The sequence below is a fragment of the Molossus molossus genome, unplaced genomic scaffold (assembly GCF_014108415.1).
Source record: "Molossus molossus isolate mMolMol1 unplaced genomic scaffold, mMolMol1.p scaffold_m16_p_4, whole genome shotgun sequence".
In the NCBI taxonomy this organism is placed as follows: Eukaryota; Metazoa; Chordata; class Mammalia; order Chiroptera; family Molossidae; genus Molossus; species Molossus molossus.
Window position 1 is genome coordinate 120,719,508 of NW_023425377.1, and position 18,149 is coordinate 120,737,656.

Below are 18,149 nucleotides of genomic sequence, written 5' to 3' on the forward strand. Positions count from 1 at the left end.
CACCTTCTCACCCTTGGATGTACATATGAATTCTCTAGTGAGGAGATCCCAGCACCCAGCCCTCGGGGCTGGTGATTTCACATAGTACCTTACCTCCCTTCATCCCCGTGTGCAATCTCTGGGGAAAATGTTTTCATTCACATTTTACAGATGAAGAAACTGAAACTGAAGGAGGTTAAGTAAGTGGCTTTACCGAGTCACTCCTTTAATACACAGTAGGCTGGTCCTACATGCAGGGCATCTGATGCCAGATCTCGTATTGTATCAACTCCGTGAACACCACCTGTCCACTTACAGGAGGGTTCTGCAATTCAGAAGAAAAGGACTTATTTTAAAAGTTGGCTTATTTGAGGAAACTCCTCTGCACTTTTAAAAGATGGCATGGCAATTACCCGAGCAAATGGGAACTTGTTTTATAAAATTCTATAGCATTTCAAAGAAAGTAAAATGACCCCCCAAAAAGTGTGAGAATTATTCTTCCAGGGCTCATAATTATTTATACAGCTACTACAACTTTTAAAACAAAGTTGAAGTATGGTGACATATGTCCCATTTGAAAAGAGAGAAAAAGAGAACTCTCCTGACCTTTTCAGATTCATCATTTGATCAGTCAATCCTAAGTAAGCATTCCGGGCATTGTTGTGCAACAGCTTTGTTCTGTATTTCAAAATATTTATATGGTATGACACACTTGAGCTATATTTACTTATGGTAGTTAGCTTTAGAGCCACTTTAGGGCACACACAGACCTGTAATCCAGCCAGCAGTCCAATTAAACTTTTTCAGAATTCCCCATCCCTTCCAGCCTCCTCTTAAATGTCAGTTTCTGTTATCCCACCTCCTTTGCTTCCATCTGTCCCCAACATTTTCATCCCCATCCAAATGGACTCTAGTAATTGACCTTACTTCACTTAACCTACTTCTTTAATGTGACTTGTAGATCTCCCTCCTAATGTGAATAAGCACTCTTTATGCTTTCTTCACACACCTCTCACACTGACCGCCCCATATTCCCAACCCTTTAATAACCTTCCTCATTTCAAGTGAAGACCATCTGATTTCCCCACTATCTGCCATCCCTCCTCATGGCTGTTCTTTGACCTGAAGGATCCTCCCCAGTTGCTTTAGAACCAGCTCCATGTCTTCCTCCACACCCAGTCCACCTTTATCCTTGACTCGTCCTCTGTACTTGGAACTCTCCATCATTTTGGGGGGAGATCCTTACCTATTGGGATGACCCTGCACTGGTCTCCTCCCTCTTTAATCCCAGAAAATTCGATCTTCACTCCTTTAATGTAATCAAACCTTAGCTTTCTTTATCATACATACTGTACCATTCCTAAGATCTTAATTTGAAATTCAATTCATTCTATAGGACCATTACTATCTCCCCAACTTTCCCATACTTTCACCCCACTTTCCTTTCATCTTCATAACAGCCCACAATTCCACAGTCTATTTCAGTTCAGCTTGATTTGCTTCCCAATCCAGCCTGCTCCAATGGTCAGGTAATTCAATACCTCCCTAGAAACCTCAGCCCCTTGGACTCTTGCCCTTCCCACTCTGTCGATCATTATCTCCTTTTCCTCGTTTACCAAACTATCTCTGCCGATTGCCTCCGTCATTTCACTCTTTTATTCCTTAATTCCATGAAATCTGGTTTCTACACATATTGCTAGGCTTATGCTACTTTCTCCCCATATTTTTGGAATTCATCTAACCAACTCACAAATTAAGAAACACTTGCTCACTTTTCAGTTCCTTGCTTGTTCTGCAGCATTTGATATGGTTGGCTGGATAAATGTCTCTTCCTTGTACTTCTAGCGCTCTCTCCTCTTCTGAGACATGATGCAACACTGATGTTCTTCTTCTCTTTACCTGCACCTAACCTATCGTTTTCTTTGCCTTTTTCTTCTTCCTCTAACTCTCCAAAGCTTAGTGTTTCCCAAGATTGTATCTTCATCTTATTTTCACCCTGTATTTTTTCACTTATGGATCTAACTTATCTCTCATTTCCTCATGTAGAAAGACTTCAAGTTTGAAGACAGATCTGACCCAAGTTTTGTCATTTACTGGAACAGAATCTGGCACATAGTAGGTCCTCAATAGGTGATGAGATAAATGAACAGTGAGAACATGAGCAAACCAATCAACCTCTCTGGGTCTCAGTTCCATAGTACTGTTAATGTGGACTGAATACTACTACAACGTATAAAGAAACTTACTTAGAGAACAGAAAATAACAGGGAGATAGTATAATAAACAGCTACCCTATCCCCTATTTCTTGTGCAAATGACTCCCAAACCTAAATCTGTAAGCTGCACTCACACCAGAACTCTAGACCCAAATACAGGCATCTCCCTTGACAGCACCTTGATCTCAACAGTTTGAAACTACCCCATCTTCCATCCCAAACCAGTGTCTCTCCTTCTCTTCCCTATTTCTATAATAATGCTACCTTTCTCCCAGTTATTGAAACTCTAAACCACAGAAATTATCTTTAATTTCTTTTTTTATCCCCTTCCTTCATCCTACTACCAGGTCCAAAGATGACTTCCACAATGTCCATCAAGGTTCCGTGTCCTCCCACTGCCAAGCCTGCTGTGTAGACCAGGACTAGCTCTTGTTGCAAGTCCCACAATAGCGTCTTTAGTGGTCTATTCACCATCAGTCTCTTCCCACTTCAATCCTGCAAAGTTCATCTTCAAAAAACCTCCTAGATCATGACACTTCCCTGTTCAATAGCCTGCATAGATCCCATGTGCTTACTGAATGGAGCAGAATCCCTGGCCTACTAATCACAGCCCTGCTCCATATTACTTTAAACTTATAAATTACCAAACTTATTACTACATGTTTTTTTTTTTTATATCCTCACCCAAGGATATTTTTCCATTTTTTGTACAGATAGAGTGGGAGGGAGAGAGAGGAAGGGAGAGAGAGAGAGAGAAACATCGATGTGAAGGGACACATCGAGTGGCTGCCACCCGCACGACCAACCAGGGCCGGGGACAAACTGCAACCGAAGTACATGCCCTTAGCGGGAACCGAACCCGGGTCCCTCCGGACCACAGGCCAACGCTCTAACCGCTGAGCCAAACCGGCCAGGGCTCTACATGTTTCTTAAAGCACCTTTTTAAATGCACATATCTGCTCATGTACTTCCTTTGGCCTGTACAGCTTTCATCCCCAACTATAGCTATTGAAATCTGACCAGCATTCAAAGTCCCGCTCAAATCTTTTGGAAAGTCTTCCTGATCCTCTGAGTTGAATTTGATTTTTTTTTTCTAGTACTTAATCAATAGTTTTATTTTTATGACTCTTATTTTATTCTATTATAATTAAACGCTTATATATCTGCCTTCTCTACTATGTAATAAGCTCTTTGAAAACAGGTATCAGGGATCATGTCTCCTTAATTTTTATATCCCCCCCAAATCCAGCAACATCTTTTGTACATAATAGGTCATCTGGCCTTGGCCCATTTGGTTCAGCAGTTAGAGCATCAGCCCATGGACTGAAGGGTTGCAGGTTTGATTTTCAGTCAAGAGCACGTACCTGGGTTGCAGTTGTGATCCACAGCCCCAATCATGGTCATGCAGGAGGCAACCAATGGAAGTGTTTCTCTCATATCGATGTTTTTCTCTCCCTCTTTCCCTTCCACTCTACCTAAAGATCTAAAAATCAATGGAAAAATATCCTCAGGCGAGGATTTAAAAAAAAGTCATCTGTAAACATCTATTAAATTCATGTGTGGCCCTGGCCAGCTTTCTCAGTGGTTAGAGCATTGGCCTGCAGACCAGAGAGTTCTGGGTTCGGTTCCTGCTAAGGGCACATACCTTGGTTGCAGTTTGTCCTTGGCCCCAGTTGGAGTCGTGTGGGTGGCGGCCAGTCGATGTGTCTCTCTCACATCGATGTTTCTCTCTTTCTCTTCCCCCCTCTCTCCCTCCACTCTATCTGAAGATAAATGCAAAAATGTCCTTGGGTGAGGATAAAAAAAAAAATCATGTGTGTATCTTTAAGAAACTACACACTGGAATTCAGTGTTTTTAAAATTGCTTATTATAATTTGTCTATGTAGATAAAATGTAGTCTTCAAGGTTTCTTGGTGACACATCTCTTAAGAACTGACAGGCCTTAGAAGACAGATATTTATCATAGCTTCAAAATATCTTCCCCATCCCTCTTTGGCTTCTCCCTCCAATCACAGTGATGGCTGAGTTGATGGATGAAATGAACAACTTAGAGAAAAATAATTGTTGTAATCTTCTTTCCTGGTTAAAAAGACAAGAAAATATTTCTCACTCTGAAAAGCCCAGTATATGAGAGATGAAAATGTGTCCGTTCCGGAAGAGCAATGGCAGGGGTAATTTGTCAAAGCTTCAGATGCTTTGTAAAAGCCACCAGTGGACTTTCTACCCTTGCATTTGCATGTCCCAGGAGGTACATGGTGCAGCAAAAGCATTTTGGATTTATCCCAAGTCAGCCATGGATAGGCTATGAGACATTGTCAAAATCACCCCTTGCTTTTGGCCTCAATTTCCCCATCTGTAAAGGAAGTACTCAAAAAACAAAATGATGAAACACATCAATGAGACAAGGGAACCAACTAAAAAAGCTCCCAAAGGCCAAAGCTGGAACAATCTGAGCAATAAAATAAATAAAATATTGGATTATAACCCAAAGTATAAAATAAATATCCATGAGCCTATACTGATGCAAATAAATGATTAAATAAATGAGATTAATCTCTTTCAGAAGAATTCCAAATAATTTATGTAGATACTCTCCCCTCCAAGAGGTAGAACATAACCTTCCATCCCCTTCCGTCCTTCAGAGTAGGCTGGGCATAGTGCCTGGATTCCAAAGAGCACAGTATGGAAAAGGAGGAAAAAGTAATTTTACAGTGGAGAAACCCGACTTACCCTGGCCAGGGGATCAAGGCTAACATCAACATAATGAGTCATGTTGATAGTATGTAACCTTAGTATGATGTAATGAAAATGGCACTACACCTCTGTGGTCTTCCTTTCCAAATCCATGACCTCTATCTAATAATGAGAAAAACATTAAAGAAATCCAAATTGAGGGACATTCTGTAAAAATCCTCACTAGTTCTTTGAAAACTGTCAAGGTCATCAAAAACAAGGAAAATCTGAGAAATGTCACATTAGAGGAGGCTAGGGAGACATTAAGACTAAGTGTAAAGGATGTCCAAGGTGGGATGCCAGAACAAATAAAAGGAATTAAAGAAAAACTGGTGAAATCTGAACAAAGTATTAAGTTTAGTTAATAATAATGTACCAATGTTTATTTCTAACTCGTGACAACTGTACATAGTGATGTAGGATATTAACAATAGGGGAAGCTGGGTGAGGAGCATATGTAAGCTCTCTGTAGTATCTTTGCAACTTTTCTGAAACTCTAAAACTATTGTAAAATTATTCTTAAAATAATAGACCAGCTCATATTCTAAGGAAAGCCCCGCTATGGTTTCATCCATTTAAAAAACAACACTTGCCCAGCCGTGTGGCTCAGTGGTTGAATGTCGACCCATGCACCAAAAGGTCACTGGTTCAATTCCCAGGCAGGGCACATTCCCAGGTTGTGGGCCCGATCCCCAGTGGGGGGCATGCAGGAGGCGGTCAATTGATTTTCTCTCTCATCAATGTTTCTATCTCTCTCTCCCACTCCCTTCCTCCCTAAAAATCAAAAAAGAAAAAAACAAAACAAAACCACTTAAGCTCTGGCTGGTTGTTCAGTGGTTAGAGTGTTGGCCAGCAGACCAAAGAGTCTTGGGTTCAATTTCGGTCATGGGCACGTACCTCATTTGCAGTTCGTTCCCCGGCCCAGGTCGGGGTCATGCGGGAAGCAGCCTACTGATGTGTCTCTCTCTCCCATGTCGATGTTTCTCTTTCTCTCTCTCTCTCTCCCTCTCTCCCACTCTATCTGAGATAAATGAAAAAATATCCTCGGGTGGGGATTAAAAGAATAAATAAAATAAATAAATAAAGTAACGAGCAGCCTAGTGTCATCTGTTTGGACACCCCTTTCCAGTATAACTGCAAGTTAGTTGTACCGTAACATTCGATTGACCTACTTAGAATTTTGGTTCTTCTAATAGTTCAGTACACTTACAAACTAAATTAATGGTTGTTCTTACATGTCTTGGCAGAACAAATTAATACTATCTGAACAAATTAATAACCTTGGCTCCTCACTCTTGTGATTTTGACAGGTTATATTTTCAGTTTCTAAAACCGGTACACAGGGAATCTTTAGGTAGGGATCTGTTCTCCTATCAATATGCACGGAGTTATCCTTAATGAGTGCTAGACGAATGCCCCAGAGGAATAGCAGACCTCATCATACCTTCTTGTCAAGGCAATGAGAAGCTGGCCCAGTGCCCTAGAAAGAGACTTAGATAGAAACATGAAATAAATCTCATGGTAAGGAAGCAACTCATTCACTCAACAACACTTCTCTTAACACCTGAGCTAAGAATACAGAAATGACAGACACTGAAGGGTTTCCATTCTTACTTCAGGGAAAAATAGTAACATGCTGTTAAGCAGGAGGCGAAGAGATGTTAAACAGGTGAAACTGAGTTCTTGAAATATTCAATTGGGTATTCAACTAGCACATCAGATAGGGTGAGTAGTAGGAGTAAATATGCATTTCATGAATAAACACTGATCACGTGCTTCCCATTGATTGCCTCTTCTGGGCCCAGCAGAGGATGCAGGAAGGATTAAGACACAGTCTATGCCCTCCAGGCACCTGCTGTCCGGAGACCAGAATAAGGGAAGTACACCACTAGTCGCAAGCACACAGTAGAAGTTAATGTGTGCCCCAAGTAAAGTACAAAGTGCTCCTGGAGGTTAAAGAGGAAGACATTGAATCTAGTTAAGGGCAGGGGGAAGATAGCATTTTGAGATAGGCTTCAACTGTGGTACCAACTAGACAGGCTTGGCTGGGGTGGGGGTCTTACGCAGGCAAAGGGACAGCCTCAGCAAGATCACGCCAGCTTTCCTGTTTACCTAGGATATATGTAAATAAGCTTTGGGAAATGTGGCTTTAAAACTGGAACCGAGGTAGACGCTCAGCCTGAGGAATGAGGGGGATCAGCAGCGTGGTATTGATGTGTTCTTCATGCATCACCCCTCAGACTGCTTATCATTTGCGAGGGGGAAACAGGAACTGTGCTGTGGAGAAACCAGTCACACTTTAATCAGTGATCAGTATGAACATGACCTATGAGGAGCAGATGGACATCATGTGGCTCCGGACTACATACCCTGAGAAGGACATGACCTTTCTTTTGTAGTTTTATAGCCAGACATCTAACCATGAGGAAATCTGAATCAAATCATGAAGAAACATCACACAAACCCAAACAGACGAATATAATATAAAATAAATGGCCCATGTTCTTCAAATATGTCAATGTCATAAAAAGACAAAGAAAAACAGACTTCTTCCAAATTAAAGAAAACCAAAGAGACAGCATGACGAAATGCAATATGTGATCAGACTAGATTCTGAACAAGAGGGGGACATACTAGACTTAGGACAATATTGGGACAACTGACAGAATTGTGAGATAGACTCCATATTTTTTAATGTATTACATTTGTGCTAAATTTCCTAAATTTAATAATCTCAGGGTAGTTACATAAGAGAATATGCTTGTTTTTTTTTGTTTGTTTTTTTTAAAAGATGCACTGAAGAATTAGGAAACAAATGGACATGATATATGCCACCTCTTAAATGATTCAGAAAAAAAAATATGTGTGTATATGGAAAGAGAGAAAGCAAATAAACAAATTGGCAAATATTAAAAACTGGTGACAAGTTAAAGGTAAATGAGGTTAGAGGGAGTTCTTAGTATCATTCCCGCAACTTTTCTATAGTTTGAAATTATTTCAAAATAAAAACATTTCTGAGTAAAGACCCTACAAAACATTAAAATAAAAATAATTTTTGAGCATAAAAGTTTTACAACTTAGTTCTATTATGGCATAAATATTTTTACATTGTTGTCAATTACTATTTATCAAATACTTAAAACTTTAGGATCTTCTTTTTCACTTAGTATTGTCATATTTAAGTATTTCCATGTATCAACTTGATCATCAGAGCAATCATTTTTACTAACTATATAGTTCTTTATAATGTAATCATTCTTCTATTATTGAACATTTCTGTTATTTCCAACTTTCACAATTACAATACTACTGCTATGAACATATCTATAAAAATTAACTGTATTTCTTTTGGGAATACTTCCGAGGGGTGTTAGGATCATTCTGTATAACAAGATCTAGAAAGGGGACTGGACTGTTTTAGATATCCAAATTATCCGGACTGAGGAGCCCAAGGAGCCAACTAAACGGGGATGACAGGGATGTGCAGGAGCCAAGCTGACAGACTATTGCTGTGCTGATTCAGCACCAACTTAGCTGGAATGCTTTTCTAGTTACCACAAAGCACGGAAGACCAAATTTGCTCATGCTCAGATGCACTGGTTTTAGTAAATACGTCTTATTCTTTCAAAAGTTCCAGAATTTTAATACAGAAACTGCTTGGTTAAAAGAAAGAAAGAAAAAAAAAAAGACATGTACTTTGTCTACAAATATTTCTGGGGCACTTGGGCATCAAATGACTGAAGAATAATTTTGTATGTAATGATAATTGTGTCAGGCTAAAGACCAACTTGAGTGAAAGACTGTAAACAAGGATCACCAATTAGGGACTTCCGCAATTAGGAACTGGCTTGTAAAAGATAAAAAGAGCCCTGACCAGTTTGGCTCAGCAGTTAGAGCATCGGCCCATAGACCAAAGAGTCCCGAGTTCAATTCCCATCAAGGGCATGTACCTCGGTTGCAGTTTGGTCCCAGGCCCTGGTCAGGGTCTTGCAGGAGGCAACCAATGTCTCTCTCTCTCTCTCCCTCCCTCCTTCCCACACTATCTGCCGATAAATTGAAAGATATCCTCAGGCGAGGATTTAAAAAAAAGATAAGAAGAGCATGGGACTTTGTGAAAACCCGATTTCTGTCTTGAAAAAGTATCCATACACAAGGGTGCATCTTTGCTGAAAACTGTAAAATGTATGGATACATATGAAATGTAAGCACTTGAATTCTTATTAATATACACTAATGAACAAAGGCAGTATTTTCAAAATGATGCCTAGCACATAGAAACATCCAGGGGTCATGGACATGATCTATATCTTGCCTTTGAAATTGGTTTCATGTGTACATTCATTTGTTGAAACTCTCAAACTGTTCACTGAAGATCTGTATATTTTACTTCATGTAAGGTATGTCTCAAAAGATGCATTAGAAAGTACACAAAAATGCATTAGAAAATTGGGCATCAGCTGACTTGCTCTGTCACTAACTAGGAACTGGCTTGTAAAAGATAAAAAGAGCCCTGACCAGTTTGGCTCAGCAGTTAGAGCATCGGCCCATAGACCAAAGAGTCCCGAGTTCAATTCCCATCAAGGGCATGTACCTCGGTTGCAGTTTGGTCACTGGGCCTGTGAGCAAGTCACTGGGCCTGTTTCCTCATCTGAAAAACAAGGGGACTGCCCTGGCCAGTTTGGCTCAGCTGTTAGAGCGTTGGCCTGCGGTCCAGAGAGACCCGGGTTCGGTTCCCGCTAAGGGCACGTACCTCGGTTGCAGTTTGTCCCCGGCCCTGGTTGATCATGTGGGTGGCAGCCACTCGATGTGTCCCTTTCACGTCGATGTTCTCTTTCTCTCTCTCCCTCTCTCTCTCCCTCCCACTCTATCTGAACAAAAAATGGAAAAATGTCCTCGGGTGAGGATTAAAAAAAAAAAAAAAGAAAAACAAGGGGATCATGTTAAATGATGTCCAAGTTCCCCACCAGCTTTAGATTCTAATTGAAAAAAAAATTTTTTTTTTAAGTAGTAGTTAGTTTATGGAAATCAATAACCTGAGCCAGGACTTTGACAATTTTAACTGATATAGTTTCCACTGCATTAAGTAGTACATGAACACATTATCACTATAAACAGAAATTCAAATGATATAGATAAGGCAAAGTTCTCTTTGGCTCCCTTCCCATAATCCTAAAGGGGACCTGTCCCGCCAGGTTGTAGTCTGTTCTTCTAGACGTTTGTTTGCTGGGGAGGAGGCAGTGTGGCTCTCCAACTAAGCATGCAGACTGGAGTACAGCCGGCCAGGTCCACAGCCCAGCAGCACCACTAGCCAGTGTAGAACCTCGTTAACGTCACCCAAACCCCCTGTGGGTCAGTTTCCCCATCTCGGAATGGCCACAAAAATGGTAGCCATTAGGTTGCTATGAGAACTAGATATAATAGACACATAAAACACTTAGAGCAGAGCCTGGCTCCTAAGAAGCATCAGTTATTACTGATAAACTTTTCACTATTTCGTAATAAAATATCCACAATTGTTTCTTCCAATACTGTGAAGAATAAGCAATTTAAACACTCTAACTCAAAGAAGTCACTCAAAACACTACAATAAACCCAAGGCACTCAGGAAAATAAGTCTTTTGGAATATTTAATCATTGATCTTGAGCCAAAAGGGTTCTTCAGTATCATCCCATACACTTCATAGATGAGAGAAATTCTTCTCTCTTCTCGAAGTTCTTCTGTTGCCAACATTTCAGATTTTGATTTAATATGGGAAGTATAAATGTGTGGGGGAGGGGTGGAAAATAAAATTCAAGAGCGTCATATCCAGTCTTGTCTCTGTAGGTCTGTCCCATCACCAAGCAGTTGCTACCTAAGGACCCAAGGATAGCAGGAAGCAGACATGTCACACCACACAGCTTGATGAATGACTGAGGTTTGTATCTAGGCTTCAGGGCAAGGATACCATGTGCTTGCTCTGTGATTCATTCTGCATTTACTCTGTCAAAGATTTTCATTTCCTAATGCAGAATCCTTTAATGAAGAAAAAAAGCCTGCCTGGTTGGATTTGGATTTGTTTATTATTTCGGTGACACAGACTAAACTTTCAACTGACACGAGGCAGATTAAAGTGCCACATTTTCTTGCAATCAATTTTTCACCTTTACACAGTGATAAGAGCCCGTGCCAAAGGTTCTTGATTCTGTCTACATGAAAGGGCTGTAACTGACACACACTTAGTTCTCAAGTCAACAGTCTTAAATAATGAAAATGAGAGGACCCTGCCGGTGGGTCTGCGCATTTCCTGGCTCTGCAGGGGATGAACGCTCTCCTGCTGGGGTGGACCCTGCACTGACAGGTGATCCATTTGCTTCCATGACAACCCACCTTGCAGAGAGCACACTCATGTAATGCTCTGCTGGAGATCAGAGAGACAGAGGGTGGGGAGAAAGGTCTAGACTTGCCCTTTAACCAGACTCAAGCTTAGTTCCCTGGCCTTCTTGGCTGAACACCATATCAGCACGTTTCCAAGAGCAACAGTTGACCTTGGGTAGCAGAGTGAACTATGGCCCTTGTGCTGTGATTTAAAGATCCCTCTTCCCCAAATTTCCCCTTGCTCTCCTTTAAAGCTGCCTGGTATCCTGTATTTGAGACTCATTCATTGAGCTTAACAAGCACCGTCTTAAAATGTAAGTGTCCTGGGATAGTTTGTTAATGCAGTAAGTCATCAATCAGTCATTGCCACCATGGCGTGGGGTCACTTCATCTGTTCCCTTCTTTCTACCAGCTGGCTGAAATCACCAAATAAGAAGAGTTACTGGGTTATGATTTATTGTTGTTATTCTATTTTATCTTGTGACACGAGAAAAAAACTTAAAAAGGAGTGCAAGGTGATTTTGGAGCAGGGGACACTGCCTTAGGAATGAGCGGTGCAGAGGATCGAGTGTGAGCTGCAGGAGGATAGCAGAAGGGCCCTGGCACCCCAGGGTGAGAGAGGGACACAGCCTCCTTTAGGGAATACTACTCAAGAGCTGGGCAATGACCTAGAGTTGCATAACTCTGCTTATCTTTCAAATTAATACCACCGGGATTAATGAGGGAGCAATTTTTCAGTGCATAAACCATTAAAAATAACCCAATAAACACATGAAAAAAGCGTAAGGAAAAATTCTAAACACACACACACACACCCTCTGATGTACATAGTTATAATTTCAGTGAGGAACAGAATTCCAAAGCTGCAAGTGACACAGAGAAAATAACCCAATCCATGTATTTCTCCCTCTTCACTGGGACGAACCGAAGGCTGCAGTCTTCCCTATGATGGCATTGGGGGGGGAAGATCCTCCCACACTGGCTTGCTCCCCTGCCCTGGGCTGCATTTCATTGAGCCGCCGCCACAGCCCTACTTGGAGTGAGAGGACAGGACCTGCACAGCTGTCAGTCTCCCAAAGATAGAACTGCTGGCCACCGCTCTTCAAAAGTGAGCTAAGCAAATGTGTGAGCCAGCAGGCTACAAATTGGCTTCAAATCAACTATTGTTTGCCAAATCTGCGTCAACTGCAAAAATTACCAGGGTGTCTGTTTAAATCAAGCCGTCCCTCACAATTCTAATTCAATAGGTCTGGAAAAAGCCCAGGAAATTATGTTTTGCACCAGCACTTCAATTTTTGCAATCAAGAAAGTTTTATAAATATCAAGATAAGAAATATGCCGTTTCAGAAAGAAAACTAGGAAGAGGGGGAGGCCAGAGGGAGTCGTTTCTCTCTCCCCTGAGTTTGGAAATGTGCATCGCTCTCCCTTTTGGAGGATAAGGTACATCATTACTTCAGGCCCATCCATGGCCTGTCTGGAGCTGAGAACTTTCCATGATGTCAACAGAACATGGTAAGTCAAGATAAGGAGGGAATTATTTAGCTGTTCCGTGTAAAAACCTATTAATACCCACAAACTCACTATACAAGGAAAGCCTGGTGTTACACAGTTATCCTCCCATGGACTGGTGGTCAAATCGTAGCCCTCCACTAAAATCTCAACACTGTAATGGTCAGCCATAGTTCTAAGACAACAGACTAAAGCTGGTTTATGCAGCAAGTCAAAATATGGGTACTACTAAGAGCTAGTGTGAAGTACATCATCAAATGGAACACAACTTTTCACAAGAACTCCTCTAACACAGAAGTGCCATAGGAACCCCAACCACAGCCTCCTAAGTACATGGCCCAGGTCCAGAAGAGAACACAGGAAGATAAAAACAGTGATTATCTGGAATAGTAGGATTGTAAGTACAGTTTTTCAATATTTATTTTCTCCACTGTTATTTTAATACAGATGTGATAACTAAGAAATTAACAATTGTTAATGCATCACTTGCTATTCACCCACCACTATTTTGTCAAAAAGAAAATTAAAATATTCCTTCATGACAATTGAGCCAGTTTACTAATTACTTCTGTTAATAAAGATATGATATTCCATCAACATATTATTTCTTTGTCATAAACTTCATCTTCAGACAGCAATAATATAAGAGGCTGTAAGGGTCATATCCCAGTATCAGAACAAGTACTTTATACAGTATGAAAACAGAATTAAACATTTATTAAAATAGCACTGGACATTCTGAGAAACAGAAACTATGCAACAGAAGTCTCTGAGGCAGAGGTTAAAGTCGAGAAGGTAAGGATGAAAGAGAAAGGAGTGGACAGGAACTGCTCACAAGAATGCACTGCAGCCCTGGCCGGTTTGGCTCGGCAGTTGGAGCATCGGCCTGAGGACCAGAGAGTCCCGGGTTCGGTTCCTGCTAGGGGCACGTACCACAAAAAAAAAAAAAAGAATGCACTGCATACAGGTGGCCAGGACCTTTGCCGCCATCTTCACTGTCTGAGGCTGGTCCCTGGGCCTCCGGAAAGTGCACTGAGCTTACTCCCAGGCACTTTCTCCCTCGGACTTTCTCAGTCAAAGATTTATGGGTCTCAACGATCCTTTCACTTTGATGAAGGTAGAATGGGGAGAATTATGACAAAGAGGATCCGAGACTCTGGAAAGGAGAGTCTAGGGGCCTGTGAATGAGTAGGGACAACTGGTATCAGTGTGAGGGGCTAGAGACCAGCCCTGTGACAGTGGGGAGAATCATGGTCAAGAGAGGTAAATGGTAGAAACAGGAAAAGATGTAGACCCCAAAGAGAAACCATGAAGACTCGCAGCCTTGCTGTCCACAGGCAGACGACAGACGCTGCTGCCTCGGGTCCTGGATGAGGCTGTCCCAGGCAGGCGTGGCTGAGCGCACGCTGTCCTGTCTGGCATGCTCACGAGGCCTTCCTGTTCCATCACAACTGATGGGAGGGCCTTTGCTTCCAGAGCATTTGTTAATGGAGATGGGACTGTGCAAGAGAAAGAGGTGCTCGAGTCCAGACCAATTCCCACTGAACTGAACTGACACACCTCTCCCCAAGTTTGAAAAATGTGTTTGAAATTTGTACTAAAATTATTTTATTGTTTTTACTTGACTTTCCAAGAGAGGGCAGGAATCTTAAATGACAACTTTTCTGATTAATATTTTCACTAAAAAGAAGTAAGCTGGAATCAACTGGAAATTTCTTTTTGTATATTTTGGTTCGAAGTTTGATGTTCTCCGTATTTTGTGAATGATGATTAGGTTTTACCTTTACATTTAAAGAAAAAAGAAGAGAATAAAATCTATTTTAATTCTAGAACTTACTTTTTAATCAAGAGTCAGTCCAGATTTCTCCAAACTCTCACCCAGAACACATCGTTTAGTTTAAATGAGACGCCTGACATCTAGGGGTAAGGTTGCTCCACAACATTGTGACACCTTAGCCTAAATATCATCTCCCCTGGTGTATTTCCCTGCCATTGCCTTACTACTGTAAGCAGTAATTTTAGAGATAGAGGCATTGTAGAAGAATTTTAGAGACTAGAAAGGCTAGACAAGTGGTTAATATTTGAGGAGATAATCAGAATCCATGACAAGTCCATAAACTTGAAGTAATTCTACTTGAAGATGAAGAATGTTTTCACATTGTTAAACATCAGAAAACAACAGCTCTCTTCTATTGAGTGCTTACGCTGTTTTAAATCTATCTGTTTAAGTATTCTAACTCATGTATTTACATATAACGTACAACATACCATACCATACCCACAAATTGGAGAGTATCTCACCGTTAAGGGAACAAAAGCCTAGAGAAATCAGATCAAGACCTAAAGCTACAGAGCTAGTAAGTGGCAGAGCCAGTATTTGAATCTCCCTGACTCCTGAGCCTATTTGCTCAGTTACCAACCCTTCTGGGATCATCTCTTCCAAGACACCTTCCTGGCCAGCATTTCCGGCCCACTCCTCTGCTCTGGATGGCATCCCAGCCTGTGTGTTTTCAGCTCTTTATCAGTTGTCACCCAACAGGGGCTACACATTCCTTGAAGATAAGCCCATGGCTTATTTATCTTTATAGTCCCAGTACCTACCAGGGAGGCTGACAAGGAAAAGTTTATGGGATATTGAAAGAAGAAATATCAAGGGAAGATGCCAGAATTAAACATTTGTTATTATCATGTAGAATCAAAAAAGATATCTGCCCTGGCTGGTTTGGCTCAGCGGTTAGAGCATTGGCCTGTGGTCCAGAGAGACCTGGGTTTGGTTCCCTCTAAGGGCACGTACCTCGGTTGCAGTTTGTCCCCGGCCCTGGTTGGTCGTGCAGGTGGCACCATGTGTCCCCTTCACGTTGATGTTTCTCTCTCTCTCTGTCCCTCCCACTCTATCTGAACAAAAAAATGGAAAAATGTCCCTGGGTGAGGATAAAAAAAAAAAAAGATATCATCAGTGGCCAAATGAATGAATGAGAGGGAAATATACATTTTATATTAAATAAGATGAAAACAAATACAAATTGTTGATTAAGGATGAAGGCCAGACTGTAAACAATCACACAAGTATTTTGAGAGCTCCCCTTTTCATAGTTAATGCTGTCCTTCCCCTACAGGAACACAGGACTGCTTTGCTCAGGTCTTCTGAAGGAAGAGTTCCTGTCACCTCCTCTTCCAGACTCCCTATTGGGCCAGGCTTTCTCTTCTGCAGTACTCTTAACCCTTCATTTCAGGAAGTTCCTAGCATCACACTCATGACATATAGAAAATGTGTGCTAGCACAGACTTCACTAGGAACCAAAAGAAGTTAGAAGCCAAGTTCCTAAGCAGGAGAGCAGAACAGTATAATGATAAACCTTGGGCCTGCACCTACTAGCTTTTGATCTTGAACAAGTGCCTTAATTTCTCCAGGTCTTAGTTTCCTCATATGTAAATGGAGTGAAACAGCCCCAATGGCATAAGGCTGTTGGGAGGATTTGGTGGCATAAGGTATGCAAAGTACTTTCCATATTACCTGGCACATAGCAAGTGCGTAGCAAATATCAGCTATTGTAGTCTAAGGGAATTGTTGACTGATAGTGTCCATATGACTGTGGGCCAACTTCAGCACAGGTGCCAGCACTGGAGAGTCTTTTTGTTTGTGTTTTTTTTTTAATCCTCTCCTGAGGACATTTTTCCATTTATCTTCAGATAGAGTGGGGGCGGAGGGGCAGAGAAACATAGATGTGAGAGAGACACATTGATTGGTCGCCTCCTGCAAGACCCCAACCAGGGCTGGGGACCAAACCACAACCAAGGTACGTGCCCTTGACCAGAACGGAACCCGAGACTCTTTGGTCCATGGGCCGACAGTTTTTTTAATTTTTTAATTTATTTTTTATCCTCACCAGAGGACATTTTTGCATTTATCTTCAGATAGAGCAGGAGAAAGAGAGGGGGGAAGAGAGAGAGAGAGACATCGATGTGAGAGAGACACATCGAGTGGCTGCCACCCACACGACCCCAACCGGGGCCGGGGATAAACCGCAACCAAGGTACATGCCCTTAGCGGGAACCGAACCCAGGACTCTTTGGTCCGCAGGCCGACGCTCTAACCGCTGAGCCAAACCAGCCAGGACAGCATTGGAGAATCTTGATCCTCAACTGAGCCTTGCAATAACATGTCCGGGGAGTCTACATGGTACACTGCCTGGATGCAACTGGTCAGTTTCTAGCTGTGTGACCTGGGAGAGCTGCTTAACCTCATGCCTGTTTCCTCATGTGTAAAGTGGTGATAATAATAGTACATACATTACTGTGAGGATTGAGTTTGTATAAATTCAATGTTATTATTCCTGGCCACCTTCAGCCTTTACTCGTTATACAACACTTCTGTGCTAAAGTAAGCAAAGAAGTGATATTCTATGTGGTCACTGAGGGGCATTTACAGTATCTTCCTACATTTCTCAAGTCATCTGAGAAATACTTTGCACTCCATATTTCTGTTGAACAATTTGGAGACAAACATATCAATGAGCCCCTTTCTGCTTTTTAAAATATGTACTATTAAACTGAGCTATATGCGACAATTTGAAAAAATTTATAGTCCTCCCATAAAAGTCTGGTTCTCCTCCCCCTAGGTGGGAGAAGGGGGGGGGGGGAGAAAGAGAGAGAGAGAGAGAACTGTCTGTCTCAAAAGAACTGTTCTGCCAAGTAAAAATGGCTCAAAAAGTGTTTACAACTGTCACTTGACTATTCCTACTGTAGGAAAATAGTGAAAATGGTTATGAGGACTTCAAACAAAATTTTCATTTCATGTAAAGGAGTGGTACAACCTACACACTAAAATTGTTATATAGTTTCTGAATTAAGTCATGTAAAGTAATGAAGCATCCGAGACAAAGCTGAAACACTCTCTTCCCACCGGTGATCTGCCCTCCCCATTGAAAAACTGCCATGAAAGCTAAACCTGGGCAGAGAGGTCCTGGCAAAAGGCACCTTCTCCATTTCCTCCTACAAATACCCACAGCGGGGCTGTACTCAACATTCTGCACTGCAGTGCTCTCTTGGTCACCAAGTACCGACCACTCTGGTTTTCTCTGTGTCTCTCTCCCTTTTGTCTGTCTGTCCGTCCCTGCATGACTGTTGTATTTTAAGCTAGACTTGGGAGGATACCTGGAAAATCCTAAATTCTAGATGCCCCCAATGATGTATGTGCTCTCTATCATCCAAATTTGTCACGTATCAGCAAGGCACGGCTTTGGCAGCTATTCAGCAGTCTGTGTAAAATGAGTCCGGGTGCTCAATCCAGTTCAGACAACAGATGCCCAGGTCACAGATCACCTGTACTGGAGATAGCTCTGGGCTCAGAGTGTCC